Source organism: Lithobates pipiens, unplaced genomic scaffold (assembly GCF_037356315.1).
Source record: "Lithobates pipiens isolate NorthernLeopardFrog02 unplaced genomic scaffold, aLitPip1_a1.2 Scaffold_16, whole genome shotgun sequence".
Lineage (NCBI taxonomy): Eukaryota > Metazoa > Chordata > Amphibia > Anura > Ranidae > Lithobates > Lithobates pipiens.
The window spans coordinates 540276045-540299942 of record NW_027507748.1 but is presented as its reverse complement, the minus strand read 5'-3'; the positions used below and the strand labels follow the sequence as shown (position 1 = coordinate 540299942).

Below are 23898 nucleotides of genomic sequence, written 5' to 3'. Positions count from 1 at the left end.
ATATATATATATATATATATATATATATATATATATATATATATATATATATATATATATATATAATATAATTTTATTTTTTCACTACAAATCCAGCTCTCGGTCCCAGGCAATTGCATGAAGCTGATATACAAAGGTGAAGGCCTGATGTGACTGCTTTTGGCTGTGAGCCTGGATGCTCGGGTCACACAAGCAGCTCCCATATTGCAGATGGTCCCATTGCTTCCATGTCTGGGGAAAAACACTAGTGATTGGGGCGTTTTTTTTTTTTTTTTTCTCTCTAAAGCTAGCCATGGAGGTGCAGCTGTCCCCCCTGAAAAGATGGGTGGGGAAAAATCTGCCGTCCTTTGTATAACTAGGACCGCCAGTTTTGTGGCTTGCCTGACCAGCAAAAAAGGCGCTCGTGCTTCCTTCCAACTTCTCATTATCAGATAGAAGGATCAGCCAGATCACACGGAACTTTTGCAATATGTTACGAAATATCCCTAATCTTCTTCCCCCTTTTTTTTTTTTCTCTGATGAGGAAACTTGCTCGTTCTTTACTCCATAGGGTAGCCCTATTTTGGTTCAATGCTGGCCAAGTGATGTATTAGACATCATGGAGTCTGGGGATAAGGCTGTTTATGGCCAGCCCTACCCAACCATTCACTTTCCTTTCCAAGATATGTTGGGTGATGGTCTGAAGCTGCCCCTCATCCCACGTACACACAGACTTTTTGACAGCAAAGGTCCGACAGAACAAGTCTGGACAATTTGATTGTGTGGGGCTCCATCGGACCTTTTGCTTGCCAAAAATCTGACACTTTAGAAATAGAACGTTTTATATTTTCCTGCCAGACCGAGAAATCCGTTCACGTGTATGCTAGTCCGACGGACAAAAATCAACGCTAGGGCAGCTATTGGCTAATGGCTATGAACTTCTTATTCTAGTTCGGTCATAAGTCCTCACGTTCAAATCCGTCGGACTTTGGTGTGATTGTGTGTGTCCAAATCCATTCATTCAGAAAGTCTGCTGGAACTCCACTGAAAGTCAATCTGGAAGACTGTTGGTCCTAGTCTGTCAAAGTCCAGTCGTGTGTACACCGCATTAGGCTTGTTTTCGCATCCTGTAAAAAAATTGACAGGTCAGCGACTCTTATCCAGTTTCTAATTGTGTGAGCATATGATATATAAAACTGCATAATCAAAGGGTCCCTTCAGTAAAACATTGCGGCATAACAGTTGGTAGTTTCTGAGCTATAGGCAGCTAAACTTCTGTACAAACTAAATTTTTTCTATAGATGTTGACCAAATAGGCTGCCTATTAAAGTAAAGGGTAATAAGTAGGCCGAGGTGGCAAAATAAAACCTGACTATTCCAAACAGTCAAGGTTTGCTCAAGCATCCCCCTGTAACTCTGAGTATTCCATTATGAAAATCTTGACTTTGCAACAAAGATCAAGCTTCAGCCTACTGCCTCTTTCAAAGTGATTTGCTGCCTCAAACCAATGAGCAAGTACAGAAGGGCGCTAATAGGGAGCTTGGCATTTTGGAAAATATGGAGCTTTGTTTTTATTTTTTATTTTTTATTTTTTTGGGGGGGGGGGGGGGGGGGGGGGCTCCTGAGACACTTGAGCAGTGCAACCATATGTCCTTCTTTTACCCACAGATGATACAATATTATACACATGCAAATAGAACAACATTTTTTTTAGTTATTTCAGGTGGGATTCATGTCTGTGGGTGTGCCAATTAGACTTTTTTATTTTTTTTGCTCTGATCACTTTATTTCTTGGCCACAAGAGTCTTTAACTTTACACTAGATACGTGCAGAGCAACTGTACCAATATGGTTATGGCTAATTCTTTCTCTACCAGCAAGCGGTTGAATTAAAGTGAATGTAAAAGCTCTAGCATTTGGTTTTTTCTAAAAAAAATACATGCTCCCGAGGCAGGTTGTGTGCATCCATGGACACACACCGCATGGCTTCTCCCAGCCCTCTCCTCACATGATTTGTTTGAAAGCAGCAGCCACCAATGGCTTCTGCTGCGGCCTCTGTACTTGCAAAACCAGACACAGGCCAGTACTGCTGCATACAACAGATCTGGACCGATACAGGACTTAAATGCGTATTTAGCGAGGGGGGCGGTTTGGGAGCACAGCTAGTGAAAGCTTTTTACCTTATTGCAGGTAATACATTAAGGTAAAAATCCTTTTGACTTTAGAACCACTTCATATTGCCAGAAGGTATTTTTTGAGCTAAGGTTTTATTCTATTGCCTGCCCTAATGTACAGTGCGGATAAGTGCATTGTGTGTGCCAGTAAAACATTCTCTATGTAGACTGCATAATTTCCTAACCTTACTTATTCCAGAACACAGCACATTAATGCTTGTTCTTGCTGCTCAATAGAATGAGGCCTAAAATGACTGTATTAGAGTAGGCCTGTTTTCTGCCATCACTACAAATATAGAATAGCCAGCCATATACTGAACCTGATCACAGGAGTGAATGGAGCAAGAGATATCGGACATCAATACTCTTATTCAGGTCACGTCTCACGCAATGGATAAGCACCCACAGTGCTTCGATCGGGAGCAGAGATGGATGTGGAGTTAAGCTTGTTGTTGTTTTTGCTGCATCTCGAACAGGCCATGCCTCATTTATGAAAAGCTAAGGCAATTTATCCCTCTGTTCAACCTGTACTTTAAAGTTTCAACTTGTGGTTGAGCTCAGCAGGCAGCCATGGTTGGCTTTTATCCTGGCCCAAAAGAGTAGAAGTATGAACGGTAAAGGGGTTTGGTTACACCCACAACGGCAGCTAAAGGACCATAATATGGCACATTTTAAAGAAATATTTTCATTATTTTTAAAGGTCTTCAATCTGTAAAAACTGAATAAGAACAACTTGACATGGCCCTGTTCACACCTGATAAAGTGTTTTTCTAAAAGTGCTTCAGCACTTGAAATGAGGTATCCTGAGATGCCCGTTTACACCTGACATTGTAGCTTAAATCTGTAGTTAACTCATTGCAAAAAAAATGTCCTCCTGCAAGGCATCACATACTAGCACATTATGTGAATCTTGCCTTAAAATGCTGTCCCCGCTGACGAGGCTTCCATCATCACCCGGTCTCCCTTCTGGGTTCGCAGTCTTCGGTCCTTTGAATGCATGTGCGCAGGAGTGACTGTTCACGACACGACTCTGAAGGAATGACACAGGTATGTCGTTCCTTCAGAGCGCATGCGACAGTGATGTCCACGCCGGCTTCACAAGTAAATATCTCCTAAACTGTGTAAGTTTAGGAGATATTTACGGTACCTATAGGTAAGCTGTATTATAGGCTTGCCTATAGGTAAGTCAGAGATGGGAGTTTGCTCCTTTTTCAAGCTTTGAGCTACATGCTTTCGGCTATTTTCACACTGGGGTGTTTTTCAGGTGCTAAAAGGCTAAAAGTAGCGCCTGAAAAACGCCACCCTAGTGACAGCCCAAGTGCTTTCACACTGGAACGATGCGCTTGCAGGATGGGGAAAAGTCCTGCAAGCAGAAACTTTGGGGCACTGCGGGAGCGCCACTCCTTAAACACCCCTACCACTAAAATCAAGGGCCAAAGCGCCCACAAAGCGATTCAGCAGCGCATTTAACCCCTTTTTTGGCCGCTAGCAGGGGTTAAAAGCACCCCGCTATCAGCGGTGATTTACCGCCAATACTCCAGCAATGGCAGCCCATTGATTTTCTTTTAGAAAGGTTTCCATAGTGTTCCGGTTTTCACAAAGGCACATGCGAACATGTACTAGGTCCAACTTGGGGCGAAAACTTTAACTTGCAAATATTGGATTTGAATTTCCCTTTCACAAGAATGTCCTCTGTAAACTTCCTCTGTATCTTTTTATGATTTTACTCATTTTATAACGTTGAAGCTTATCCCACGGTGCTTTATATAGAATCATTTACATCTGCCACCTACACCAGACAAATATTCGATAGCTTTGCCTCAAAAATCCCATCCCTTACACTACAATGTAGAATATGCCATGTAAAATTTGCCACATGTGAACATCCCCTTCTGTCTATCTGTCTTTTGGTAGGTGGTCGGGGGTGGTAAAACCACCTGTTTTTACCACCACCAGCTACCAGGGGAAAGAGGCTTATGAAAACAAAAGCAAAGCAGAGGCCATTCAATGCAAGCTCCCCCTGTCACCTTATGGAAGACATTATATGCAGATTTTGTATTGCACTGCAAGGGCCACTTTAAAATGTCAGTGTCATTATCCATGCATGAAAAAATGGTGATAAAATTTGATTGAATTATTTAGCAGAAATGTGTGTTTTGTGCATAGTTGATCAGTTTTGGGGAATTATGTAACTTTTTATTTATTTTTTCCCATATACAGTAGTGTATGGAAAAAAAAATGCTGCAATCTAGATTTCCTAATGCAAGCTTACTACATGTGATGTAAGATTCTAGTGTTGTACAGTAGATTGATATAAATTGGAAACCGGTTATCTGTGGTGTACCAAGTCCCCTTCCTCCACCACTGTCTGACCACTTTGCTCAGTAGGTGACAATATTAATGTATTGCATGTATTTCTATAGCTCCAACAAGTTATACAACCCCTTAGGTAAGCTTACATTTCACATCAGTCCCTGCTGTCAAGGAGTTTACAATCTAAGGTCCTTATTTGACATGCATACATACACCTACTAGGGGAAAGTAAACAAAGGAGCCAATTAACCTACCAGCATGTTGTTGGGAGAACTGCGTGCAGGTTGACTGGTTGGTATTTTAACTGATAAACTTTGGTGCTGCAAGACAGGAATGCTAACTACTAAGCCACTCTGACAGCGCTTGTCTGGACACCAGGCTCTTGCCTGAGACCAGTACTGTCACAATATATGCAGAGGGAGGGAGCGTTCTGCAGCAACTGCCTGGAAAACAATCAAAGGTGTGCTCACAGTGGTGGTAGCAAGCAAGCTCTCCCTTGGCTCCACAATAGCAATATGCTGTCAGTGGGAGGGAGCGCGAGTGCTTACCTCCATTTCCCAGTGGAACACATGCAGAGGACTGTCGGCAGCACATGTATGATATGTAGAACATAAGTGCAGAGTAGGAGCAGGCATGCCCAACACGCGCATTCACTGAGCAGTGGCCAGTGACAACTGAGCTGTGTCCAAACTCCGCCGGATGAATGCCTACAAATTGGGCTTCTGGCAAGGGAGGAGCTGAAAGGCATACAGTAGTTTTTCTATGGGGAAGCAAAGATGTTGTTTTTCCTACATTTTAAAGCCGCGTTCCACTCAAAAATGGAACTTCCGATTATCTGTCTCCTCCCACCGTTGCCACATTTAAAACCTTTCGGGGGGGGGGCTGTCTTTGAGCTTCCGCAATAGGAAATTGGCTGTGAAGCCGAGAGGCTTCACTGCTGGGTTCCCTTACCAGGAATGGTGGCGGCTGTACTGGACAGCCAATCTGAATATCGACTGGGTTGCCAACACGTGGGGCTCCCTGGACAGGTAAGTATCCTTATATTAAAAGTCAGCAGCTGCAGTATTTGTAGCTGTTGACTTTTTCATGGGGGGGGGGGGGGGCGCTGGACCTCCTCCTTTTAGGCCTCATGTACACTGCTGCTGGTAAATGGACGTTTAGGAGCAGTTGGGCATTTTGTTTTCAACTACTCCTGAACTCTTCTCTGTTATCTTATCAGTACATGTACACAGGGTCGTTTTTATAGTTGTTTCTAGGCAGTTGCGTTTTTAGAGGATTTTTTTGTAACCCAAAAAAAAATGCTTTCAGAAGCTGTGTTTAGAGGCATTTCAAATGCGGTAACTCGCATTTAGCCGCTTTAAGTTTACACGCGGTTTTAATTTTTTTGCCTATTTTGGGGAAAAAAATCAAAAAAAATTAAATTGGTTGAACGACATCCTGTGTACATGAAGCCTTAATCTATTGATTCACATCAAATTTTTCACTTTCAATAAAAGTTAAAATCTAGCGTAAGTAAACTTTTTGAAATGCCCAAGAAGGTATTTTGGCAGCAGGAATGTAGCTGCAGAGAATAGAAAAATACCCAATAGTATAAATAGCACGGTAATAAGCAAAATGCGTAGCCTGTATGGTAGAGATAGGTGTCCATGAGCCAGGAAATTTTGCAGCAGCCCATAAAACAATAAGCATATCAGAACGTCGAGTCTGAACAAACATGATCTGCAACAAATTAATAGAAAAGGAGGAAGTATATCCACCGTAGAATGGTGAGAAGAAAAGGGGGAGGTAGGAGTGGTAAGAGCATAAGAAAGGGGGGGAAAAAAGGGAGCTATGGGGTGATGTCAAGGATGCCCAAAGCTTGTTTCCTATAAAAAAATAAAAATAAAAAAATAAACAATGCTCTTACTTTTTTGAGGGGTGTGTTTTTTTTTTTTTGTAACCCAAAAAAAAATGCTTTCAGAAGCTGTGTTTAGAGGCATTTCAAATGCGGTACTGTGAACACTGGAGCACAAAGCTTGCAGTCTACTCTTGTTGGATGAATATCGGCAGACAATAGTATTCCTATTTTACTGGTAATTTCCGTTCAGTAAAAATCCACACACATCCTGCACTTTAAATGTTGATTTATCTGGGCAGCTAATGGCTTTCATTTATAAACAATGCACTTCCCCATTTTAAAAAGAGCTATATTTGTACCAGCATATAAATGTTTTCTGTGCATTCCAGCCTTTGGGGAGGATGGCGTATTATTATGCGAAGTATTATCTTGTCAGTTTGTTTATCCTATCTGTTATGTAAGTTATTGGAATGGAAGTCGGTATCTCTCTGCGTTTTAACCTCAGAATAACAATACACTTTGACAAAGCCTGAAATAAGGAGGTCAGATGGAGGCAACTATCACTGGCCTGTGAAAATGCTAGTTGCCTGGCTGTAATGCAGGATTAATGGATGCGTTATTTTTAGTCCCTGACTTGCAGATTGTGAGTCCTGAATTCAGTCTTCTCTGATCTGTACACTTCATCTGTGTTAGTGACTCAGGAAGCAATGATTTAGTTGAAAGCGGAACAATTTACACTTGCAGAGTAAATAGAGAATGGTTAAAGCAATTTAGATTATTTATTTTTTGCGGACTGGCTGGTTATGTGCTGGGGTACTTTTTTGTATTGTACTTTCCTGATTACTTGCATTGGAAGCCTTTAAAGAGGAAGTAAACCTGCAGCAAAAAATTAAAAAACAAAAAACCCTGCATGAGAAGGGCATAAATTAGCTAGCATGCATAGCATACTAGCTAATTATGTATCACTTACCCCAGATCAAAGCCCCCGCATCGGTCCATGTCTCCCCCCTCCGACCGGCGACATGTTGTCCTGGAGTGACTTCCGGGTACCGCGGCTCCGGAGCTGCGATGACGTCACGCCACGCATGCGCGCGGGAACGGCACAGTACAACTGAAGCAACGGCATATAGCGACATTGCTTCAGTTGTCTTGAGTACGCATGTGATGCATGGCGTCGGCACACGCAAATACAGGGATATCTCCTAAACCGTGCAGGTTTAGGAGATATCTTTGTTGGCTACAGGTAAGCCTTAATATAGACACCCCAGACAATTTTCATGGTCGGCTCTCAGGTGCTGCCACTGCCATTCCTGGTAAGGGAACCAAGCCATGAAGCCTTTCAGCTTCACGACCAGTTCCCTACTGCACATTCGCAAAGTGCGCTTTGCTTTCTAACTGGCCCGGTGGTGGAGGAGGAGGGGGCGAACTTCTGGGGGGTCTTGCCGCAACTACCCCCCCCCCCCCAAAAGGTGGCAAATGTTGCACCGGAGAGGGAAGAGAAGGAAGCAAATAAGCAGAGCTTACATTTTTAAGTGGAATTCTGCTTTAAGATGGCAGCTTCCTTGGCTCTACAGGATAGAAGGGTTTACAATGTGGCAAATGATCGTTTATTTTCTGCATGCTAGTCTCGTATCGAAAACCAATAGGCTACCAAAGTTACAAAATTTCTCATATGACAGAATACAACTTCGAAAGTGATGTATTGTAATGCATTCTTTCATTTCCGAGCATGTGTGGTCTTGGTCACAAGTGTTTTTTTTTTTTTTTTATATATATATATATTCCAAAAACGAGACTAATTTACAAGAAAATTGTTTTTTCTTTTGTACAAGAAAAATTTTCGCACTTGTCCCTTGGGATATTTTTGCAACAGTTGTAATCGGCTCTCCAAAAGCTGTATACAAACTATCAGATTATTGGACGATTGTTCCAAAAGCGGTATTTTTTTCCTCCGATTTCTCATCATGTGTAGGTGTAAGCATTGTGGTCTCAAGGACAGAACTTTATAAACAGTATTATAGGTCGTACTGGCCCTTCAGCCTTCTCCATTCACAGTGGTACTAGAACTGCTTTTTCATGGCAGTCTTTATAAAATGAATTTAAAGTTCAGATATGCGCCAAATGTAGTAGCCTCATGCCATCGCTTCCTGCAGCAAGGCTGTATTGGAGCATATAGGTTGTTGGGTCCATGGTGGTCTTGTTGTAGTTTGTGGTTGTCATTGTTGCCCATGTCTAGGTATCTCATGATGTTGACATGACCCATCCATTGATCAGTTGTATAACTGCCACATACACTCTTCGTTACTTAGGCTGATGCCAGATGGGCAATTTCTGATGCTTGAGACAAATTGCCAGCAGAAGGCTTGCTAAAGGGGCTGGCTGTCTGTCCCTATGGAATCGGTCCCTCTGTAGCCAAATTCTAGCAAGAGATTGGAGCGACATCTCACTGCCTCATCTGCAGAGGGAGCAATTCCATAAGGACAAGCAGGCAGCACCTTGGCGATCCTGCCACTGGTGATTGGGACAAAGTGGCAGAGTTGCCAGTCTTACATTGGCCTCACTGTGAACTTGAAGTAGGCTGCAATCCAGAGCTATGCGTTTCTTATCTGTTCAAAATAAAGCTCTGAGGAGTGGCTGAAAATGTCCACAGATTATATGATAATGAATGTCCACAGAATTTATATTTGGTTTTGAGGTCCTTTTTGATGTTTTATGATTTTTGTTACATGTGTAGTATATACATATGCACATATTTATTTTTTTGTTAAAAATTTTGAACAAAGTTATGATCTCTAGGTAAAGCCCCCCGCTGTAGGTGAATTGGCCAGTTGCATAACTATTCTGCCGGTTTCATTGGAGCAGAAGTAATGCTTAGCGCCTGGATGCCAACTCACGTGTGTTTACTTAATAGGAGCACAAGCCGAGAGGCACATGGATGCCAAGCAAAGGTGCAGTGGGATTGGCAGATTCTAGATGTACAGCTGAGACCCCACATGCCCTCGTGTAATAATGAATCCTTCAGCTCAGTTGGAGGTATAGAAGGAAGGAGGGGTATATATTGCCTTACATAACCCATCCACAGCTGCTGCTTGAGAATACAATGGCTTATATGAAGCAGGCCGCAGGGTCAAATAAGAAAGGCGAAAGCTCTGTCCTTTGCTTATTGCTTCTGCAGGCTTTCTTCAAAGTGGACCTTTCGTTGACCAATTGGCTGGTAAAGGCTGCAGATCTCTAGCAGTGAAAGGTATGTTACCCTCTGGGCATCCATTATTTTTATTACTGTGCTTGTAGATCTCCGCGCACATTATATAAAAAATGTCAACAGTTAATAAAGCTTATTATATCTGAAAAAAACTCCCTTTTTTTTAACCCTATTATTTCTGAGTTGATCTGACAGCAAACCAGGTCTTTTTAAGCCTGCTGTCAGTGAAGGAAACTCATTAAGCAGAATCCATTGGTTTCCAAGCTTGAAGTTTTGCCTCTGAACTGGTATCAATTGGGATAACTGCAGCCGTCCATTAACGTCAGCAAAAGATATGGTTTAGTGGTATCCCTAGGCTGTAACAGGAGTACCTGTCCTAGATCTACAGGCACAGTGGAAGACGACAGGTGGAATAAATGCCTTTCTGTATTAATTACACTTGGCGATGTGAAGACAATATTGTCTTTTGTTGTGTGATTTCATACAGTGACACATAAACACAACTGTTGATCACAGATACAGTTACTGTACATACATCGTATTGTTAAAGGGAGCAATGCACAGGATACTGACCCAGTTTAGATCACAGCATTATCATCTAGGCTTAGATAATCTTCTCATAATTTCCACAGCATATTCCCTTTTTTTGTGTAAGTGACATCTGATGTGGAGGGTTAGATTACTTCATTTACATAGCCGTAAGATGATCGACCATAGTGCAAGAAAATATCATTGCTTGAGGCTTCTTTCACATATGTGAATTGGATGCGTTTTGAACCGCATCCAATATGCATGACATGTGAACCTAACCAGCTTTCTAAACCAGTGGCCGTGTGAATTCATCGCAAAGTTAGAGTCCTGTGTGTTTTCTGCGCACTGGTGTAGTTCATGTGCGAATGCCAGGCTCATTGCCTTCTATGGGAAACAATCTGAATTACACATATCATAAATTTTGAACACAAATTCAATGAGACAAAAAACAGCATGGGGGTCTAACTGCCAAATCCATACCAGGCTCTTTCGGATCTGGTGTGGATTTTAAGGGTACCTCCATGGCAGCTCCCCCCCCCCCTTTGAACCAGATCAGGCCACATGCCCTCAACATGGATGGGGTGCTTTGGAGTGGGGCAGGGGGGAAAAAACAGGTCTGCACCAGTTTCTGGCTCCTTCCATCTGACAGTTCTTAAACAGCCAAAGGCCAGGGCCACCTGGCGACATAACCAGATTACCCCCACCATGTGACATCATTGACCCTGCATGCACCAGTTGATGTCACAAGGGGGTGGAGCCACTCTGTGATGTCCCTTATCTATTTAGGAACTGGCAGATGACAGAGCTTGCAAACAATGGGAGCCAGCAATGGGTATGAACCTGTGTGTGTGTGTGTGTGTGTAGATATATAATATAAATTGCAGCGGCGTTCACATATTGGGGGCAGTATCCAATAAGCATACTGCCCGCAGACCCCCACAACCAATGGTCATGTGTCCCCATGAACCTGGCTCCCCCTACCTGCTCCAAGGCACTCCCCCATTATGCCTGGGCATGTAGCCTGATATGTTTCAGTAGAGAAGGCGCTTGCTCATTACTCCTGCTGACAGCCGATGAGTCATTGGTTGTTTAAGTGATTGTAAAGGATTGTTTTTCTGTTCAATAACAAACATGCCACTGTGCAGCTCGTTTTGCTCAGAGTGGCCCCGAACATCCTTTTCTGGGGTCCCACGGTGGGTCTCGCAGCTTCTTGCATCAGATAACCCCCTAGGAGAAGCGCTCTCCCGAGAACATTACCTTGTGGGCGCTCACCTGAGTCCAGTATTTGCGTTCATAGACACGAATGCCGGACTCGGCCCCGGCGCCCACGTCATTGGATTTGATTGACAGCAGCGGGAGCCAATGGCTGTGATGCTATCAATCTATCCAATCGAGACACCAGTTAGAGCTGGTGTGCTCATCCCTGGGGAGAAAAAGACCAGGTTCAGCTAAGTAAAATGGGGGCTCTGGTGGGGCTACAGCATGAGAAGGTTTGTCAACTTAATGCATTAAGGTGAAAAACCATGAGGGTTTACAACCCCTTTAAGGACACGGCGGCCAGCTTCCCAGCCCGCTCCTTAACAGTCAGCTATTGTTGGACATGCCGGTGGCCGCCAGCTCTGAAAATTTGCATCTGGACCATATGTGGAAGTCGCAGCAGAACCACTGATCAGCTGCTTTTGAAATTTGCAGTGAAAATGGATGCGGAATTTGCATCAGACATGTGTAATCCAAGCCTGAGTCTTTTGTAATGTAGCAGGACTTAAATAAAAATAAGTATGCTTTTATTTTTATTTTTTGCGTGATCACATTCCCTCTGTTCCCAGCTGCATAAGAGCTGAGGGGTAGCACACTGAGCTTCCCAGTAAGAGGCTATGCAGAGGGGGTGTGTCAGGACACGTTTGATCATTGGAGGAGAGCAGGCTGAGTTCCCAGCATAGCTAGAGAACTGATCGCGTTGTGTTCTGCTTGGTGTGGTCAGTTTTTTAACACCAGGGATTTCGTACAAAGAGAACAGAATCCTATCTCATACATCTGAGCAGGGCCCTCTTAATCCACTTGTATTTTACTGTATTATAACTGTATTGTCTCCCTTTTTTATATTGTAAAATTGCTGCATAAACTGTTGGCACTGTATTTTATAATAATAATTAAAAAGTACATGGTACAGCTGGCAAATATCAGGAATAGGAAATGCTGGGGTCATAAACACTTTAAGCTTAAATATGATGATGATTATTATTCTACAGGATTTATATTGTGCCAACAGTTTGCGCAGCGCTTGTTGGGGCAGACAGTACAATTACCGCAGCAATGTTGGGGCAGACGGTACAATTACAATACAACTCTATACAGGCGGAATCAGGGCCCTGCTCATAAAGATATACCAGATGTCCTAGAGGTCTGAAAATGATAGTCTTTAAATTGTTATTGTTCTCAAAGGATAGGTTTCTGTATAAAGGTTTGATATTTAAATTGTAGAACACATTTATTACATTTTTAGGCTCTTGCTGCTTAGTAGTACTGTGTATCCTGCTAACAGTAACCTGTATGATCATGTCAATGGGGGCAGTGCCTTGCGTTTTTTATACATTTTTGGGCATTGTTTATTTTAAAATTTTATAAAAAAATAAAAAATAATTGAAATGTCAAAGTAACGTTTAATGTTCCTGCTGTGTTGTGCTGCAAAAAACTGATGGTGACTTTATCTGGGCTCTGGTGCGTTGAGCACCGCATGTCTGCATTTTTTCGAAACCTACTGTAACCCCCCCCCCCCCCCCCCCCATGACAGCATTTCAATGTGAATGGGACACATAGAAAACAGTGTCCTTGCAGCGATTGTCATATGCAGTGTGAACAGACCCTAAAAAAGGGAAAAAGTTACTTTTTTTTGTCCTTATTTTATTTATTATTTTATATACAGTGTTATGGGAAGGAGCATTCTTGCTGATTTTCAGTGTTTGTGTTTTGTATGTGCCAGGGTGGCACATTCACATAAATGGACTGCCCTATGCGTGTTTTTCACCCAAAAGCCTCTGCTCCTTTTTGGGCAAGTAGCTTAGTGCGATAAAAAAAAAAATTCGCACATTTTTCTGTGATTGCCTCGCAAATCTGTCTTGTGACAACGACTGCAAAATCTCTGCGTTTTTAAGTTGCCATTAAGAATAATGGCACCCAAACGTGCATCGGTCATTTTGCTGCAACTTGAAATCCCCTAATGTGAACTAGGCTTCAAATTTTGACGATCCAGATTTTAAAATACATATATTTTTTTTTTTATGTTGGGGTAAGTATTCTACTGATGAAGCTATGTATGAAGTATTCGGGGAATATGGTGGAGATATAGGATAAGGGCTGACCTTGACCAAAAAAAAAAAAAACCCTCTTGATAATGTCTAGCTAACCCCTCTCTTTGTTGTGTGACTTGCTATATGAGGCTAGGAGAAGGATTCACCCTCGGGGCAGTGTAGGCTGCCGTGCATATGTGTATGTGTGTAATATGACGTGGGGCTCTCTTTACATCATACAAGATGAGGGGGGGACAGGCACTACAGGCCGGGATGAGCACACTCTGATCCTGGCAGGGACCCAGCCTTGGCAACCCCCCCCCCCCCCTTTCGTCACCACATCTCTCAGCCCCCTCCCTTCTTCCCCGCTGCGCCTGTGCTAGCTAACAATGCAGCACAATAACCAAGGCAGCCAGCTCTCAAAGAGCTTCTATGAAGTGAGAGCAAAGACGGCAGCAGGCGAGAGGTGAGCTGGTAATGGTAGTTAAGCTTGTTTGCTTTGTTTGGGTGCCTTACCATGATTGCCGGTTTTGAAGCTTTTTCCAGATCTAGAAAATTATACATCACTAGCTCCCGTTATTAGGGCAAGACTCTGTCTGCTGTAAGGTCCCAGCTATCCGCAGATGTTGCTCCACCAACTTGATGTATGTTGTGTTGGCAATGGTTATAGAGCTGTCTTGTAACCCAGGCATCATCTGGTATGCTCATTTCTGCCATGTGATGAAACCGGACCGATAAATTCTTACATAGCATTGTTTTATCACTGGTGTATGTTGCAGTTTCTGAGCACCACTCTGTTCTCTGAGACGATAACGGAGAGTGATGGCTCGCCAGTGACTTCCAAGTTGATGATATCTGATCATCTGCTAATCAGGCCACTGAGATGTACAAGGCATTCTTCAGCTCTCAATGCACTAGGTTTCTGCTTCTACCCAACTATCTTTTGTAATCCTGGGGTACTTTCTCAAGTTAATTAATTGGCTAATCGGTGCCTAGGTTACAGTGCTTTTATACTGCTTGTACTATTTATGATTGGTATGTAGAAGTCTGGATGTCAACATGATACTGATATAGAGTCTGTGTACCCTCAGGAGATACCCCAGAATTTTTCTTTCATTTCACCAGGTCTTGTGTCCATCTAACCTTCTTCTACTTTTCTTGGTCTGTGTTATGAAGCTGTAACCCTTGGTATCTGCAAGGAACCCCACTTTTGTAGTACTTTATAGAGCAGTGGTTCTCAACTCCTGTCCTCAGGGCCCACTAACGGGCCAGGTTTTAAGTATTACCCTGGGGAGATACAGACTGGGATACTGCAATCACTGAACAGCAAAGTATATCCCCTGTGATGTATTTCAGGTATCTTTGCCAACCTGGCCTGTTAGTGGGTCCTGAGGACAGGAGTTCTAGAACCACTGATCTAGAGGGTTGATTTACAAAAACCAGAGAGCTCAAAATCTGGTGTAGTTCTGCATAGAAACCAATCAGCTTCCAGGTTTTATGGTCAACGCTTAATTGAAGAAGCTGATTGGTTAATATGAACAGCTGCACCTGATTCTGCACTCTCCAGTTTTAGTAAATCAACCCCATAGTGCCTGAGGACTTGTCTGATATAGAGGTGCAGGATGGCAGAGTCTAGCAGTGCCTGGTAACAATGATCAGGTGTTCTCTTACTTTCTGATTTTGCTGTACAAGGTCGCCCACCATATACCTTGCATGTTTTCAAAGCGTTTTGATACCCATCTGCATTGTCCCAGAGAGACAGAGGACACTACAATTTATGCTAAAAAAACAAAACTTTTTCACGTTCTGACAGTGGACTTTTTCGAGAGGAGGCAACTGTCATTGTTGATCACCAGTCTACAGTCACTGATCACTAGTCTGCTGTGACTGACAGATTAAATAGGTTTAGTGGTATTATGATCAAAGCTGTTGGGGTTATCCAAGGGCAGCCATTCTCAACCAGGGTTCCTCAAGAGGTTGCTAGGGGTTCCTTGAGCTTTTGCCGATTGACCTACCTTCTGAAGATGCCTGCAGAATTCCAGCACCACTTGGCAAAGAAAGCAATGACACTAATGATCTCTTTTTTTTTGCTGTTTGCAAAGGTGGCATTCTGAGCACCACCATGAGGGTTGCATTTTTCCTATTGATCTCCATTGTAAGAGGCATTTTACCATTGACCCCTGATGAACTGGTTTTAGTAACTGTTCCCAGAGACCTGTCAATTTTAAGAAGGTTGAGAAAGGCTGACCTAGGACATTACTACAGATTGACTGATTAGGCTGCGCTGCTTTTTTTTTTTTTTTTTTTTTTTTTTTTTTTTTTTCAGTAAAGGTCTTTGGTAATATTGAGCTGCACATCTGTTGCAATGCGCTGCAAATCTGTGCCAGTGATTTAATGTTTAAGCAATACAGTGATTATGATTATGCCAGCAGTAATGGTGACACTGTATTGGTGCGCACTTTTATTTTTTGCATTGTTGTACATTTGTACAATGCTTATAAAGCTTTAGCCAACAAGAAAACTTGTGCTGCTGAGATGCTGCAGTTTATATGGAATGGAAGTGCATGTTGCAGTATCTAGAAACTGTGCCATAGTTGATTACAGGAATACTGAAATGATACTTTATAACCAGTTGTTCCAGTGACAGCCTTGCAGTACCAGTGTGTGAGGAGGCTGCAACTTTCACTAGTTCAGTGTCAGTTTTGAAAGGACACTGCAGCAAGCTTAGCCTTAATCTACATACCGTCCTTGACTCTCACTGTGCTTTTTGTGCATTTCTATCTGCAAGTTTTGTCGCTGCACAATGTTACCGTTTTTGATATCCATCAACAAAATGGTAGCCGTTGTTGAAGCATTCAATTCTTGGCAAAAATATCAGGTTTAATATGTTTGAATACATTCTAAACATAATCAGTTGTGTGTGTGTGTGTGTGTGTGTGTGTGTGTGTGTGTGTGTATATAATATATGTGTATGTGTATGTATGTGTGTGTGTATATATATGTATATGTGTATATATATATATATATATATATATATATATATATATATATGTATATGTGTATATATATATATATATATATATATATATATATATATTTCTAGCGATCTCCATTTATAATTTTTATATTTTTTTTTAAATCCTTCTCTCAACTGAATATATTATAATTATGTATGTATAGATATAGAATATATATTCAATGTGCCCCATGCAATAGTGATTCAGCAAGTTTGTCTTCTCCAACATGTAGTTCCAAGTTAAAAATCCAGCATTCTGGTGAATACTGTCTTTTTTTTTTTTTTTTGACATAGTGTTTTATTTAATATGACATTGCAAAGTGGAGGTATGCATAGCAAAGTATTGGTAGGTAACTGAAATGTGTAGTTTTTGCACTTTTCATTTATGAATAGCACTGTTAAAGCAGAACTCTAGACCAGTATAAAATGAACAAAACGAAGGCAGCTCTCTAATATTAAATTTTTATTTATTTTTTTGCAAGCAGTTTACATACCTGAATTTGACCTAGTATCAGCCTTTTTGCATTTAACTGTGCAGCAGAGCTCAGAGGGCGAGAAGCAGCACACTGAGCAAATCAGGTGAGATATATAGTGCAATGGATATGCCGATAATAGGAGAGAGCAGAGAGATTAGCTCATAAGTGTTGTTCTCCTTTCACTGTTCAGTCAGTGTGGTGATAGGTCCTGTAAGTGAAAGAAGTTGCAGTAGAGAAAAGATCACTTCCCTCCAGAGCTGGGTTGTGTTGGGCCTCATTCACACCATGTGCAGAGATGTCAGTTTTTCTGCAAGGACACAGAAAAAAACAGAATCTGTAGTGTGTATGCAGTTTTCTGCACAGGAAAAAAAACTGACATGACATCAACATTGGTGTGAATAGGGCACATAACTGACGTACATAAAAACGGATGTCAATGCGCATAAAAGCTGACAATGCGCATGAAAACTGATGTCTCTACAAGTGAAATCTGCATGGTTTTCCCATCAGTTCTCATGCAGGTGTGGTGTGAATGAGAAAAAAGATGGCGGCATGGGACCAGGTGTAAAGCAGTGGAGTGTTGGAACCCTACAGAACACCTAAATTACTGGGCATGTGAGCGTTTTGTTTTTGTTTTTTTTTGTTTTTCATGCAAAAGGGTTTGGCCTGTAACAATAATTCTTATTTTCCCAGAGTGATTGAGAAAATTACACTTCTAAACTGACTTTTAATTATATGCAACATTACCCATTTACCTTTGAACTCTTCTTCATAAATGATCCTACAGTGAGGGGAAAAAAGTATTTGATCCCACTGACAAATGATCAGTCTATAAATTTTTTAATGGTAGGTTTAACCGGGATAAACAAAATAACAAAAATATCCAGAAAAACGCATTTAAAGAAAGTTTTATAAAGCTATAAGTTTGCATTTTAATGAGCAAAATAAGTATTTGATCCCCTATCAATCTGCAAAATTTCTGGCTCCTAGGTGTCTTCTATACAGGTAACAAGCTGAGATTAGGAGCACTCCCTTAGGCTGGCTTCACACCTATGCATTTTTAGTGCTTTTTGCATTATACAAATTTGCACTACAGAACGTGTTCCATAGGAAAGCTTGTCAAATGGACTGTAGTGCAAATCTGAAAAATGCAAAAAGCACAAAAAATGCATAGGTGTGAATCAAGCCTTAGAGTGCTCCTTATCTCAGCTTGTTACCTGTATAAACTACATCTGTCCACAGAAGCAATCAGGTTTTCAATCTCTCCACCATGGCCAAGACCAAAGAGCTGTCCAAGCATCTCAAGGACAAGATTGCAGACCTACACAAGGCTGGAATGGGCTACAAGACCATTGCCAAGCGGCTTGGTGAGAAGGTGACAATGGTTAGTGTGATTGTTCGCAAGTGGAAGAAATACAAAATAACTGTTGATCTCCCTCGGTCTGGGGCTCCATGCAAGATCTCACCTCATGGAATTTCAATGACAATGAGGATGGTGAGGAACTGGCCCAGAACTACATGGGAGAATCTTGTCAATGATCTCAAGGCAGCTGGGACCATAATCGCCAAGAAAACAATTGGTAACACACTACCCATGAAGGACTGAAATCCTGCAGCACCCGCAAGGTCCCCCTGCTCAAGAAAGCACATGTACAGGCCCATCTGAAGTTTGCTAATGAACATCTGAATGATTTGGAGGAGAACTGTGAAATTTTTGTGGTCAGGTGAGACCAAAATTGAGCTGTTTGGCATCAACTTGCTGTGTTTGGAGGAGGAGGAATGCTGCCTATGACCCAAAGAACACCATCTCCCCCATCAAACATTGAGGTGGAAACATGCTTTTGGGGGTGTTTATGTGGAGGGGACAGGTGAACTTCACCGCATCAAAGGAACAATGGACGGGGTCATATACCTTCAAATCTTGAGAGAGCAAACCTTCTTCCCTCAGACAGGGCATTGAAAATGGGTCATGGATGGGTATTCCAGCGTCACAATGACCCAAAACACCCAGCCAGGGCAACAAAGGAGTGGCTCAAGAAGAAGCACATTAAGGTCCTGGAGTGGCCTAGCCAGTCTCCAGACCTTAATCCCATAGGAAATATGTGGGGGGAGCTGAAGGTTTGAGATGCTAAAACGTCAGCTTAGAAACCTTAATGACTTTGAGAGGATCTGCAAAGGAGTGGGCCAAAATCCCTACAAGAAACGTCTGACCTCTGTGATTGCCATTAAGGGTTTTGCCACCAAGTACGAAGTCATGTTTTGCGAACTGGTCAAATACTTATTTTGCTCATTAACCACTTGCTTACTGGGCACTTAAACTGTCCAGACCAATTTTCAGGTTTTAGTGCTGATGCACTTTGAATGACAATTGCTTTGTCATACAACACTGTACCCAAATTAATTTTTTATAATTTCTTTCCCCACAAATAGAGCTTTCTTTTGGAGGTATTTGATCATCTGTGTGTTTTTGTGGTGTTTTTTTTATATATATTTTATCATAAAATTTTGCACACAGGCAATTTTTCTCCTTCATTGATGTAGGCTGATGAGGTGGCACTGATGGGTGGCAATGGGCCCTGATTGCACTGATCGGTGGCACTGATTGGCACCACTGGTGAGCATTGATTGGTGGCACTTGTGGGCACTGGCAGGTGGCAATAACAGGTGGCACTGGCAGGGGGTACTGATTTGTACAGATGAGGTGCCTGTGTTCCTTCCTCTTCGGGACCGATGTCCCTTTAACATAAGCCAGTGATCTGCTTTTTTTTCTGATAGCGTGGTGAGAAAAAGATTACCAAGATTTTGTTTACATCATATGATCAGCTGTCATTGGCTGACAGCTGATCACATGGTAAGGGGCCAGGACCGGCCCCTTACTCGGATCGGTGATCACCCGAGTCTCAGTGACTCGGTTATACAGCGTGCGCCCTGCAGGGCGTGCACAGGGGAGGATGTCCTATGACTGCCTCCCAGAAATTGAGGTCCGTGCTGTAGCCGTCATTCGGCTATGGCCCGGACCTCAAGTGGTTAAAATGCAAATCAATTTATAACTTTTATGAAATGCGTTTTTCGGGTTATTTTTGTTCTGTCTCTTACTATTAAATTAAAATAAAATACTGTTAAAATTATAGACGGATCATTTCTTTGTCAGTGGAGAAACCTTTGGGTGGCACAGTGGTGTAGTGGGTAGCACTCTCACCTAGCAGTAAAAAGGGTCACTGCTTCAAATTCCAACCATGACACTACCTGCCTGGAGTTTGCATGTCCTCCCTGTGCTTGCATGGGTTTCCTCCGGGCACTCCAGTTTCCTCCTGCAATCCAAAGACATGCTGGTAGGTTAATTGGCTTCTGTCCAAAATTGGCCCTAGTATATGAATATGAGTTGGGGACCTTGGATTGTGGGCTCCTTGAGGGTAGGGACAATTGTAGACACTCAGGTTGGACTGGTGTCTTTATTCAACCTTACTAACTATGTACTAAATCAACCGTGGATCGGTTGGTATAGTTCAAATGTGCTTGGTCTATGTCCCGTCAGCTTTTCTAGAAAATCCCCCTGTACCGCAATTTAAAAAATGATTTGCTAGTCAAAACAAGTGTACCTGTATGGAAGGATTGTGCTTGGATTTTATATTAAGGAACTACTTGAATTTTCTAGTATGTAACTTCCTGCTATATTTACAAATGACATACTCCTGATTTTTTTTTTTTTTTTTGCATGTCCCTATAAAGATAAATAATTCAGAGGACCACCCATGAAGTCATTTGTTTCCGGACAAACAGTCTGGCTGCCAAAGTGAAATCACTGTCAATGTTTAGTGAATGAGTTTGATCAGTAGTCATAGTTTTCCCAGATCCAGGGGAATCTACATATGTTTATTTGCATCTGAGATATGGTTTTGCGGTGTGATTATTATTCCATATCAGACTTGGTTTGCTATTGATGGCTTCCTGAACCTGTGTGACAGCAGCCCCTCGTTCCCATTATTAATCTCTTTTACAAGCTTTATCTACATTCTCTTGTATTCGGCATAGTCCCGTTCTCCCATGAGACAAGAGTTTACTGTCTCACAGGCTCTGCTCTTGCACCTTCTAAAATGACTACCTTTACACTAGTATTATACCCTCAGCGTTTCACATTTTGAGCACACTAAAGTAACCATTCTTCAGCATACCCCCAGCAATTTACAACTTTTCAGTGCTGCTGGCTCCTGCTCTCTGTGCAGCTTCCCTGAACATCCAGTCTGCACAAGACAGTTAACAGGGGAGACAGTGCATTTACCAGCCAGTGTGTAAACTTGAAGAAAGGAGGAGGATGGTGAAGCAGGGGAATGCCTTGTCATCCTGGGTTATGGGGCTGTGTGTTTCTATTGATGTACACTGTGTACAGAGACACAGCTTTAATCCCTGTATGCAATGGTGTACTCATAGGGCACTGCAAGAGAAAGGAGCCACCTTGAAACCTGGGGCAGTGGTCATGGCACCAGCTTAAACAGAAATATAGGCAAGATGTACAGTTTGCATACTCTAGTAAGTGGTTAAATCTGCTGCTGAATATGCTTAGAAGATTGAGGGGTTTAGGGCTAATAAAAATAAATGCACATTATTTTGCAGGTGAAAATGTGCTTTTATTTATTTTATTTTTCTCAGGAGCCTGAAAGTTATTTCACCTGCCATCAGATCATGGGTGCAATGTCAGGCTCCTGCGCAGTTTTCGTTTTGTGCCTGTATCACCATTTGGACATTTTGTTATAAAGCTAAAGGAAGAGTGGATGAACTATGAGCGTGCTTGCAACCCATTCAAACTACAAGTACATCTGCTGCAGTGGCAGATGTTTCATAGAACACGCTGAATGAAGCAGCTGTGTGCGCAGAGCTCCGCACAGCCATGCTTATTTAAAAATGCGACAGCGGGTGTGAGGGAGAGGATCCCCCTGCCAACTGTCACGAGTGTAACTTGTTACCAAAGGTGAACTTCTCCTTTTAATATCACTTTTAAAATATGATTTATTTTTTATTTTTATTTTTTTATTTATTACTGGTACTTGTATAGCACCGTCAATTTACACAGCACCTTACATATATATATTGTATATTCACATCAGAAGCTTATAATCTATAGACTCGCATTCATGCATACATAGGCCTGTTTAGACAGGAGCCAATTAAAGTGTTACTAAACCCACAACAGTAAACTGTCTGTATATTTAGTAAATAATGCTTGTTATACTCACTGTGGAACCTAATCTGCTGCATTGTGTCAAAAGGCTGTTTGATCCTGACTCCTCTGATCCTAACCTTCTTCCAAAGTCCCCAATACATCTCCTGATAGTACATAAGCTAGGGGACAAGCTGCACATGCTCAGTTTGGTGTGCATTGCTAGAAAGCAGTTTTTTGTTTTGTTTTTTTTTGGGGGGGGGGAGGTGCAGGTGATCAGCACAGGGCCAATCAGCACTGACAGAGGCTCAGGGGTCCTGCATCCTTATAGGACAATCGTGGGAGAATAAAAACTCCTCCTACAATCTCTAACCAGACACTGATGGAGCAGTCTTGTGACTTCTAACTGCTGATGAGAAAATGTATTTAGCAGTTTTTATTTACTAAAGCAATTGCATGTCCATGTTCTACATGAGACCAGATCTAGTGAATGCGGGGTCCTGGGTTTAGTAACACTTTTTAAGTTGCCAGCATGTCTTTGGAGTGTGGGAGGAAACGGGAGTACCCGGAAGAAACCTTCACAGGAACATGCAAACTCCAGGCCGGTAGTGCTGTGGTTGGTATTCGAACCAACGGCCTTAGTGCTGCTAGGCAGAAATGCTAACCACTTAGCCACTGTGCTACTGAATCCATACCTGAAAACTTTGTATACCTGACCTGAGGGAATAAATCTCAGTTTCTCCTGTATGAATTTCAAACAACTCCTGAAATGACTTGTCTGCACAAACCTTGCTTTAATATTAGTGCATGCAAGTGCGGTGTTTAAGGGCTGGTACAAATAATTTATGTTCCAGGTTAGATGATGCGATTTTCTCGTTACTACAGGTTTCCATGCTGTACATCCGTTTTTGACTGGTCAGTTGCGCTGTCCCTTGTTGCGTGCAGTTTTCAGGTCAGATAACTAGGCTCTCGTTCCTTTTTTGAATGTCCTCATGTCACCGGCACGCTGCATTACTCTGATATACAGAGCAACAATTCCCCCGGAGCTGGCCTCTGTGTAGTGTGGCGTGGTGTGGACGAGTAGTGCTGTATGTGCTGGGGTGTCTGCAATGCAGTGTTCTGAGATCTATCACCAGGATTCTGAACGGCACCAATTTGATAGAAGGGCAGAGGCTGCCTACGTGATCCTGGTCAGCAAGTGAGAGCTCTGGTTCTCTTTTAACTCCCTAGCCGCTATAGAATGCAGCATTTTCTCCTGACTCACCAGTTACTCAGCAGACTCTAGTGATTAATAGGACTCTACAATGATGTGTGCATTTTTTTTTTTTTTTGTGCATCCTCAATATTATGGAAGGGCTAATCGGATTTTGTCCTTGTGTGAACTTCAAAGCCTTTTTTGGCCTTCATGTTTTTACAAGTCGAATGGGCCTGATTTACAACGGGATGACAGGATGTTGGTGCTGCTGGTCTTATTCCTAAGATCATTTTTTTCCCTAGAACATAAAGGTAAAACAAACCTGGAGTCCCTCAGGAAACGGTGTTCACTTTCCTCTCATTCAATTTTTATACAACATCTCCTGTCACCTCAGTACAGATTATGGAGACATCAGATATACCACTGATGGCTTCCGGAATGAAATGAATGACAGAATCATTATATCTTTATGTCAGAACATGCCGATTGAACTGAGTAGAGCTGTATCATGAATAGTTACATGCCAAAAATCTATTAAAATTCACTGACTCGTTTTGGGCAGAGTAAGTCTTTGCAACATCCTAAAAAGTGTGATGTATGTAGACTGCCATTGGCATAGCAACTTTTTTGGGGAGTATTTCTTATATCTAAAGGCAAAAACTTATTTTTTTTTTTTTTTTTTAGTTCTGGATCAAGTGGAGAGGGATTAGAACACTCTTCAGTTTTTATTGCTC

At 42.1% G+C, this 23898-nt stretch overlaps 1 protein-coding gene across 3 annotated transcripts in view; it reads left to right on the top strand.

The window, feature by feature from the left end:
• The window catches only part of NCKAP5L (NCK associated protein 5 like), a 117378-nt gene that overhangs the window by 42971 nt on the left and 50509 nt on the right, over window positions 1-23898 (top strand). The window contains exon 1 of one of the 3 annotated variants that reach the window (XM_077483303.1): window positions 13699-13788. The exons of the other annotated variants lie outside the window; for them this stretch is intronic. The gene's annotated coding sequence lies outside the window, so the exon portion shown is untranslated. Of the gene's footprint in view, window positions 1-13698; window positions 13789-23898 lie in introns of those variants that run through there. 3 annotated transcript variants of the gene reach the window in all.